Below are 10526 nucleotides of genomic sequence, written 5' to 3' on the forward strand. Positions count from 1 at the left end.
TTAATATTGCTATCTATCTATCTATCTATCTATCTATCTATCTATCTATCTATCTATCTATCTATCTATCTATCTATCTATCTATCTATCTATCTATCTATCTATCTATCTATCTATCTATCTATCTATCTATCTATCTATCTATCTATCTATCTATCTATCTAATCTTCAATTTCCTATGCAATAACCTAAAATTCACTTCTTCAAAAACTTTTTCTTCAAAAAACAAACAAAAAACAATAATTTAATAACGTCTCGGTTACAAAGGTAACCCTCGTTCCCTGAAGGAGGGAACGGAGACGTACGTCGGACAGACCGACGAATAGGAATCTCGCTAGAGAGGCCAATCTACTTCGAGTGTAACTAAACGAGCCAATGCACATTGGCATGCAATCATATGCATCAGCTGCTCGCCTCGCAGCGCGGGTATATAATGAGCAGCAGGTGCGTTGCATCATCAGGTTTTCGCTGAGGAGCCGAACCGGATAGGCGGCAGCATCAGCGGGGTACAGCGACTGTGGCGACGGGACGTACGTCTCCGTTCCCTCCTTCAGGGAACGAGGGTTACCTTGTAACCGAGACGTTCCCATTCAGTCGGTCACGTTCGACGTACGTCGGACAGACCGACGAATAGGAATCCCTACCAAAGCGCCACAGGAGCTGCCCCCTTCAGCGCTCTGTTGCAAGCCACCTGAACCCCCTTGCCTGAGGATGGTGGGACAGGGCTAACACAGAGAGAGTCGATCACTGCTGTTCCCCAAAACCCATTCAGTGAGACTATTGGATAACGCTGGGAAAGCGTACCCTTCGCTGGGAAAGGAACGCTGCGGAAGCCACATCCTTCCCCGAAGGAGTTATGTGGAGAAGTACATATGGACTAACCCTGTAGGGCTGTGCTACATATGGAAGAGCTGGGGTGACTCCAACCCGATGAAGGGTAGGTTCTCCCAGAGGGAAAGACACGGGCTTCGTTTAGGAGCAACCGTGGAACCAACCATATGGGATCCCCGTAGGGTCACACATATGGAACCCAGCCTAAACCCGGTTCTCAAGGATACAACGGAGTATAGGCCTGGCGCCAGACGCTCCGCCACGTCGGCTGCCGAAGGGATATCGGAGGACTCGACAGGGTCTGCCTTGTAGGGACTCTCTGGAGAAAAGAAGCGCATGTAGCGCAGCAAGCCGACACTAAGCCGGGGCCTCTCCGTGCCTCTGACCTGTGGCGAGAACATGGGAGGAGACCGGCTCGACACGAAGGCTATAGTATCTAGCGAACGTGTTAGGTGTCGCCCAGCCCGCAGCTCTACAAATGTCTGTCAGCGAGGCGCCACGAGCCAGCGCCCAGGAGGATGCGACACCTCTCGTGGAGTGAGCATGCAACCTGAGCGGGCAGGGCACACCCTGAGCTTGGTAAGCCAGGGCGATGGCATCCACTATCCAGTGGGCCATCCTCTGCTTGGAGACAGCCTTTCCCTTCTGCTGGCCTCCATAACAGACAAGAGCTGGTCTGAGGTCCTGAGGCTTTAGGTTCTGTCTATGTACAGTCGCAAAGCGCGGACTGGACAGAGTAAAGCCAGGGCTGGGTCTGCCTCCTCCGAGGGCAGCGCTTGCAGGCTCACCACCTGGTCCCTGAAGGGACTGGTAGGAACCTTGGGCACATAGCCAGGCCGGGGGTCTTAGTACCACGTGGCTATCACCCGGCCCGAACTCCAGGCACGATTCGTCGACCGAAAATGACTGCAGGTCCCCTACCCTCTTGATGGAGGCCAATGCCACCAGCAGCAAAGTCTTCATAGACAGAATCTTTAAGTCTACTGACAGCAAAGGCTCAAAGGGAGCAATCTGAAGTGCTCTCAGCACCAGAGTGAGGTCCCAAGAGGGTATGGAGAGGGGACGAGAAGGATTTAACCGTCTCGCCCCCTAAGGAACCTGATGACCAGGTCGTGCTGACCAACAGATTTGCCATCTAAGTGGTCGTGGTAAGCGGATATAGCAGCAGTATGGACTTTTGAGGGTGGAGGGGGACAGCCTACGCTCCAACCCTACTGCAAGAAGGAAAGCACGACTCTGATCGAGCATCTTCGGGGGTCTTCCCGGCGAGAAGAGCACCACTCGACGAACAGGTTCCACTTTGGAGGCGTAAGCACGTCTCGTAGACCGTGCACGTGCCGAAGTGATGGTGTTAAGTACCTCAGGGGGTAAGTCACCTAGAACCTCCGCATCCCGTCCAAGGGACCAGACATGGAGTTTCCAGAGGTCTGGACGCGGGTGCCAAAGAGTGCCCCGTCTCTGAGAAAGAAGGTCTTTCCTCAGAGGGATGGGCCAGGGAGGGGCTGTCGCGAGGAGTGAGAGTTCTGGGAACCAGGTCCGGTTGGGCCAGTAAGGCGCAACTAACAAGACCTGCTCCTCGTCCTCCCTGACTTTGCACAGGGTCTGTGCAAGTAGGCTCACTGGGGGAAACGCATATTTGCGCAGGCCCCGGGGCCAGCTGTGAGCCAGTGCATCTGTCCCGAGTGTCCCCTCGGTCAGAGAGTAAAACAACTGGCAGTGGGAGGTTTCTGGTGAGGCAAACAGGTCTACCTGAGCCTTTCCGAATTCTCTCCAGATCAGCTGAACCACCTGGGGGTGGAGTCGCCACTCTCCTGGCAGCGCAGCTCGTGATAGCTCGTCGGCCACACGGTTGAGCACACCGGAGACATGAATGGCGCGAAGCGACCTCAGATGCTTCCGACTCCACAGGAGGAGATGGCGGGCGAGTTGTGACATGCGACGGGAGCGTAGACCACCTTGACGGTTGATGTACGCAACGGTCGCAGTGTTGTCCATACGGACCAGTACATGCTTGCCCTGAAGCAGGCCTTTGAGGCGGCTCAGAGCAAGGCGTACTGCCAGCAACTCGAGGCAATTGATGTGCCAATGCAGATGGGGTCCCGTCCAAACCCCTGAGACTGCATGCCCGTATTACGTGGCACCCCAGCCGGTGGCAGAAGCATCTGTGAACACCACAGCATGCCGGGACACCTGTTCTAGGGGCACTCCTGCCCGAAGAAACAAGGGGTCCGACCACGGACTGAAGGTTCGGCGGCACTCCCTGAGTGATTGGCACCCGGAATGTGCCGCGCTGCCACGCCCATCTCGGGACTCGGCCATGAAGCCAGTGCTGAAGCGGTCTCATATGAAGCAGACCGAGCGGTGTTACAGCCGCAGCAGCCGCCATATGCCCCAGGAGCCTCTGAAAGAACTTCAGTGGGACCGCTGTCCTGCCATTGAATGTATTCAGGCAGTTCAACACTGACCGAGCACGTTCCTCTGTGAGGCGTGCTATCTGCTCGACCGAATCCAACTCCATACCGAGAAAAGAGATCCTCTGCACCGGGGCGAGTTTGCTCTTTTCCCAGTTGACCTGAAGCCCCAACTGGCTGAGGTGTCTGAGCACCAAATCCCTGTGTTTGCACAACTGATCCCGGGACTGTGCTAGAATGAGCCAGTCGTCGAGATAGTTGAGAATGCGAACACCCCGTTCTCTCATGGGAACAAGGGCTCCCTCCACGACTTTCGTGAAGACGCGGGGGAGACAGGGCCAGCCCGAAGGGTAGGACTCTGTACTGATATGCTCAACCTTCGAACGCGAATCTCAGGAATGGCCTGTGTCGCGGAAGAATTGAAACATGGAAGTACGCGTCCTTCAGGTCAATCGCTGCAAACCAATCTCGGGGACGGATGCACTCGAAAATGCGTTTCTGCGTGAGCATTTTGAATGGTAGCTTGTGGAGGCTCCGATTCAAAACTCGCAGGTCCAAGATCGGTCGTAACCCGCCGCTTTTCCTGGGTACAATGAAGTAGGGGCTGTAGAACCCCGACCTCAAATCGGCTGGAGGGACCGGCTCTATCGCGTCCTTCGCCAGTAGGACTGCGATCTCCGCACGCAGGACAGGGGCATCGGCATCTTTCACTGTAGTGAAGAGGACGTCCCTGAACTTGGGGGGGAGCCGGGCGAACTGAATCGCAAAGCCGACCCTGATGGTCCGAAGGAGCCAGCGAGACGGACTGGGGAGCGCTAACCCGGCTCGCAGAGACCGTACAAGCAGGACCAAAGGGACCACCGGTGTACCCGCAGCAGGGCAGCGAGGTGGAACACAGGGACGCGGCTCGGGGGCTCTCTTTGTGAGGCGGCCCGAAGCGGCGTCACAGTGTGCTAGGCAACACTTACCTGGCTCCACGGATGGACAGAGGGAGCAGTCGAGGCTTTGGCTGCCCGCTGCTCGCTGCTGTCCGCTGGCGACAGAAGAGGGGGATGAGAGTGGTGAGGTTTTTCTCCTCCCACTGCTCTCCAAACCCTCTTCAGACCTGGAAATGGAGGAACTGCTCTTTAAAATTTGGGTACCGCTGCCTCTTGGGTCAGTGGCGGAACAGAAACAAACCCAATAAAGGATTTACCACCTGGCCCTCCTCCAGGGGTGGAAGAGCAGCCCCACCCATCTCTGGGTCGCCCGTCTCAGGGGTGATTCTCACCAACCAGTTAAACAGCTGCAGAGACGGGAGGCGTCATCTCCCCGCAATGGATACAGCAGAGCCTGCTGGGCCGGAGTTTCTTGCAGGGGACGACACCCTTGGCGACGAGCAGACTGAGGGGCGGCCCAAGAGGAACTCAATGGTTTGTCATGGGAAGCTCCCCTATCCGCTACTAACTGAGGAGAACCGCTGGGCTCAGTCCTCGACAGTGTCACCGAAAGGCCACCTCGTAAGATGGGAGCATTGAGAAAGCATTTAGCTTGACAACCTCTCACACCTCACAAGGTAAGCCAGGGGGCACTTCTGGACCACGGAGGTGGACATCGTCTGGCTGAGGGCCTGCGCCGTGACTTTGATCACGGTTAGTCAACAAGCGCAGCTCAACCCCAGCACAGAACTACCCTCATGCAAAAAGAGTGCCTTGGCCTCACATGCAGGGTGGGTGTGGTCTGTGTACAGCCACCCCATCCAAGAGGGTAGTGAGAGAGGAAAAACTTATGCAGATTGGCACCTTTGGCATTCCATATTTATGGCACCAATATACCCCCATACTGCCAAGTTTTCCATGCACATCTGGAAGACCCAGGAAAGCATGGCTGTAAACTCTGAATCTGAGTCAGCATAAGCACACACCATTACAGTGGGCAGCGTCACCCTCATTTCTAGAGCATAACAGCACTCTCTCCGATGCTGCAATCGACGTCTGTCCCTCAGCTGGAGCTCTGAATGAAATGCTAGGTTCCCCTATGAAAAGGACCAGCAATCCAATCCAGAAACTGCACAGCTTGCAATGCGCTAGAGAGGGGAGGGGCCCTAGGGGGTTGGTTCCCCCGAAGGAACCCCTCAACCTCATGTCACCCAAGCCATATCAGCAAAGTAGACCTCTTCTGGTGCACCAGAGAGGGCGCTACAATGGAGATTACGCAAGGGAACCGCGCATCTAGAGCGCCGAGCGAGCGCTGGGTTGCCGTGACAACCCGCGCTGCAGCCCGGCAGCTCGACGGCACACGACACGCAGAGGAGCGAGAGGTTTGCTCTCGCTGATCTCCGCGGTCTCCCAGAGTGTCGGGCAGAGCCGCGGCTGTGCTTTTACACACAAGCGGCAGCTGGCCAACAACAGAGGGGACTCAAGCTTCCCGGAGAAAGAAGAGTCACGACCGGCGTGTCGACGTGATCATGTTCTCATATGAAAACATGAACACCCACGAACATCATTTCAGCACGCGCCCAGACATGCGAAACGGTGATCGTGGCCGTCAGTGAGGACAGGAACGATCGCATCCAGAAACACAAGTAGGATGTCGTCTTTAAAAGACGCGAATCTACTTGTGTAAGCTCTTTCAGGGACTTTACTTTAGAAGTGCTGAAGCACGCAGGGGAACGGCCACCGCAACACAGACAGGGATTGTGTGCAGCCTGTCATGTGCTTTCTCTCTCTTTGAAGGCGCTCACTCTTACCAGCCGTAAAACGGCTTTTCAGCGCTCAAAAGCGCACCGTACCGGCCGTGAGAACAGCCTTCTGACGCTGTCAAACAGCTATTTGCTCAAAAACGGCAAACGAAACAGAAAAAGAGAGGACGTCGACCCCGCTGCTGTGCTGTTCGCCCGCACTCGGAAAAAAAGAGAAGTTCAACCAAAAGCTTGACTCGTCTTCTAGCAGACACTCGCTTGCAGAGAACAGGAACAAACACCGTTCGGCTCCGAAGCGAAAAGCTGATGATGCAACGCACCTGCTGCTCATTATATACCCGCGCTGCGAGGCGAGCAGCTGATGCATATGATTGCATGCCAATGTGCATTGGCTCGTTTAGTTACACTCGAAGTAGATTGGCCTCTCTAGCGAGATTCCTATTCGTCGGTCTGTCCGACGTACGTCGAACGTGACCGACTGAATGGGAACTATTGTTAAAAGTAAATCTCAAATGCAATAGCCCTTTTTTTAAACTGTACATTATAACCTTGTGATGCCTATAGTCATTTAAAACAAAGTAAGAACAGTTGAGTTTACTACAATTGAATGAAACAGAAAGGTATTCAAGACTGTGACTTCATCAAGAGCTGAATTAAATAAAAACCTACATGTTTGAAAGTCACCATCAAAATGCTGTGTCAGTTGTTTTCAGCATATTGGAGGAAATGAAAATATAAATTCAATTACATTTTAATAAAAAAAAAAAAAAAAAAATGCAACTGTACACTATTTATCTCCCTCTTCGCCCTGTGGTCTAACATCGTTTTTTTGCAGATGATGTGCCAGAGTGTATGCCACACACGTTTATCAATGGTCTCATTCATCAGGTGTGATGGCTCCTCAAAGCAGGGTTTTGCTGAAGTTGGCTTTCACTCCATATACCTGAAGCACCTACGAGCCTGAGCGCTACACTTATATCACAAACACAAACACACACACACACACGCATACATTGGAACTGGGCGAAAGGCCAGTTACTCTCACCGCTCGCCCTTCACCACCCCTCGCCAGCCAACTCAAGCCCCATCAAGCCTTGGCTGCCGATTAAAGTCGTGAAATCTTTCCTGTGACAGTTTAGATTTCAAAAGAATTCCTCCATCCAGGTATAACACCATCTAAACCAGCATCGGACCACCGGACCTTCTCCGCCAAGCCTATTTGTTTGCTGAGGGCAGAAGGAGGTTTACTCAGGAGGGTGGTGCTGCTGTGTTTAAATTGCTTGTGGAATAAATAGGGCCGTGACCAAAATAGCTGATGTTAAAAAGGACATTTGCTTGTTTTTAATTCCATTAAATAAGTGTCGCACCTTCATGCAATCGATAAATATGATACATAAGCGGAAACAGGAGACGATAAAAAGATCTCAACGCCCGGCGGCCGGTCAATAGTTTGCGGCAACACACTTCTTGGTGGGCCGCTGCTGATGTCAGAGTGGTCAGGGGGTTTGTTGACCTTAGTTTGTGTGGCTTCAACAGGAGGAAAATTATTGCTGTTTTGCATAGGAAATCGAGGTAATCGCCCCATAGTCGGGAGCCGAACTGACCAAGCTTCTTACCCCACGGCATTTTTACAGGGCTTTAGCTCTGATATAAATACGACTTCTTAAATCTGCAGTTATGCAAGTGTAAATCTTGCTTCCATGGTGTCTCCAGGCTCACCGCTGTGAACCACGTGACCCCACAGGTACGGAGGTGGCGCACAAAGCAGACGTTCTTCGATGAAGACTCCCGGTTCTTGTTAGAGAGGAGACTGTCCAGCTTACGTCCAGCCAGGGACAGTCACAGCTCGTTAACCCCAGACATTAATGAGCAATGAGACCCTGTGAGGGAGAGAGTGTGAGATAAAGAGTTGAAGGTGAGCGAGTGCATGAAAAAGTCACTTTTAGTTCTAAAGCGCTTTGCACAATACAAATTATTTCAAAGAAGCTGCACAGTAATAAACAACAAAATTAATCAATTATGAAATAAATTCAGCTGTAAACAGCTCTACAGAAGAGTTCAATAACTGTGTCAATACAGCAAAGTTAAATTAAATTCAGCTACTGTATAAGCAGCTCTAAAGAAGGCAATTGCGTCTTTATTCAGCTCGATTTAACCCTCTGGGGTCTGAGGATTTTTGGGCCCTGGAGAAGTTTTGACATGCCCTGACATTTGTGCTTTTTTCAGTTGTTCACAAACATATTAATGACAAAAGTGTCATTACACTGTATTCAGCACAAACTAGGCTACCATAATATGTGACGACCATGTATGGACATGTTTGTATTTTTGAAGGAATAACGTTTATGCGTGGTTATTGAAAAAAAAAAAAAAAAAACGCAAGTCACTGAAATAAGACCAAAGAAAATATATTAAATCTGGGTTCACAAGACTTCTGGGTATTGGAGGTTGTAGACTACAGTTTTTGCTTCAAAATGATGTAAAAATTATCCTGCCTACTCATTCACATAAAACAATAGAGAGATTTAAATTTTATAAGACACTTTTTGTCAAGAAACACAGTATGTGTGGAGGCGTGAATCTTCATGAATAATGCTGTGATTCACACCTGAGAAGACAAAAGAATCGCATAATGAGTTGTAATGACCTGCATTATAATGAGATTTCAGTCAGGTAGGCTATGTGAAAAAACCCTCTGTGATCACATCTCAAGCTCATCATGGTGTATATCACACATACAGAAAAAAACAGCAATACTGTGAAATATTACAATTTAAAATAATGGTTTTCTATTATATACTTTAAAATAAAATGTATTTCTGTGATGCAAAGTGTCTGAACATTCATGTTACCTCTATGGCATTTCATATAGCCTTTTAGCTTAAAAACATGTACATTTGGAGAAATCTCTTAATTGTATGTGCAACATTGATGGAGTATTTTGAGTCTCTTTTACACTCGTAAGAAAAAAAAACGAGCTGGTTTCACCGGCGATACCTCCAACTCGAGTGAGTTAATTCCCATTCAAGTGTCAAGGCCCTTATATACTCATAGCTATGTTCTTTTTTATTCTTCGCTTCTGGGATAAAAAGAAGTTTGAAATACGTGAGCAGCGGTATAATGTTAGCGAACATCCCGACACAGCTGAAAGCGACGTTTAGATGAGTATCTAAATATCTGCTGTGCGCTTTCCTATCAATAACAAAATAAACACAACAAAATTGACAGTGATGAGAAAACAGCCGTTAAGAAAGCATCTGATCAAAGCGATGTGGATGTTTGCACCAGATCTGCAATTCGGCACTCCAGTCACGTTACGTTTATTTATATACCATGTTATACAATAGATTGTTTATAAGCAAGCAGCTTTACAGTATTAAACATTAAAAAAACAGTGTCAGTGTCACTTTGGTAATAACAGTTACCACTATATTTTCTACTATAAAGCAGCTATCCAGTGTTCATGTGTTTACTTGGGTCTGAACAGAAGAAATAAAGCAGAGAAGATTTCCATGTCTTAGAAGGCGGAGCCTCAGAGCCACACCCACCTATTATGTAATCGCCATGGATCAATGGTAGTTCAGAGGTGTGAACTTTTCCAGAAAGTTTGCTTTGGCAATCTTTCAAACTCCAGAAATGAACACAAAACAAATTTTGTTTTTGCCTGATTTTGTGCAAAATTACGTCACACGAAGTTTAAGTTGTAAACATGTCCAGTTCAACTATAAAGCAACACTACAGGAGAGAATAATCTACAGTAACAGTGTAGATGTTGCAAAGTTAGTGTCATTATTCTCGATTCAGTTCAAAATGATCAAATCTGATAGCGTAAGTGCAGTTAAATCAATATCACTGAATATTAATTGTCTTTAGTAGGCTATATTATGTACTTTGAAGACTCAAATGAGTCTCATTAAGTGAATATTCATATAAATACTAAGTCAAATCAATTAAATGCACTGAAAGCCATTCATAATCCACCCAGCAGATCAGTATCAGTAAAGAGATGAGAGAGACTCCTAAAACTCGAACCCTGACCTACTGAACCCGCAGATGAGCACCTCAGGCCTCAAAACCTCATGATCCTGTGAATGCTGAAGCTAGAGAAAATTTGTGAAGGACCAGGAACATTCACAAGCCTGCTGAAAAAGAAGCTTAAACCAGATAAAAGTTTGCTGTTCTTGTTTAAGCTCGGACAAGTTGGTGTTTAGCTGGTTTGTCAAATGGTTTCTCAGCTAACAAGTCCTCAGAGTTAATTAATTTATTTATTTACTAGAGAGAAGTCACATGATTAGATCCCGATAAACATCAACTGGATCATCAATAAATGGACTGGTGGCATTCTCAGGTAAGTGTTAAAACATTTTGTTTAAAAATAAAGTTATAATTATTTGATTTATTTATTTATTTTGCATTTTCTGCAGAAATCTGCAGAATGCAAACACAATACGAATAAGAAATATAGTATAATAGCTCTAAAAAATGCTGGGTTAAAAACAACCCAAGTTGGGTTGAAAAATGAACATTAATGAATGTTCACCTTTTGATTATTATTGTTGCCTCTAGTAATTATGTGTCTGATTTTTTAATTTCCAACCTATTTT

The sequence above is a fragment of the Chanodichthys erythropterus genome, chromosome 19 (assembly GCF_024489055.1).
Source record: "Chanodichthys erythropterus isolate Z2021 chromosome 19, ASM2448905v1, whole genome shotgun sequence".
Classification (NCBI taxonomy): Eukaryota; Metazoa; Chordata; class Actinopteri; order Cypriniformes; family Xenocyprididae; genus Chanodichthys; species Chanodichthys erythropterus.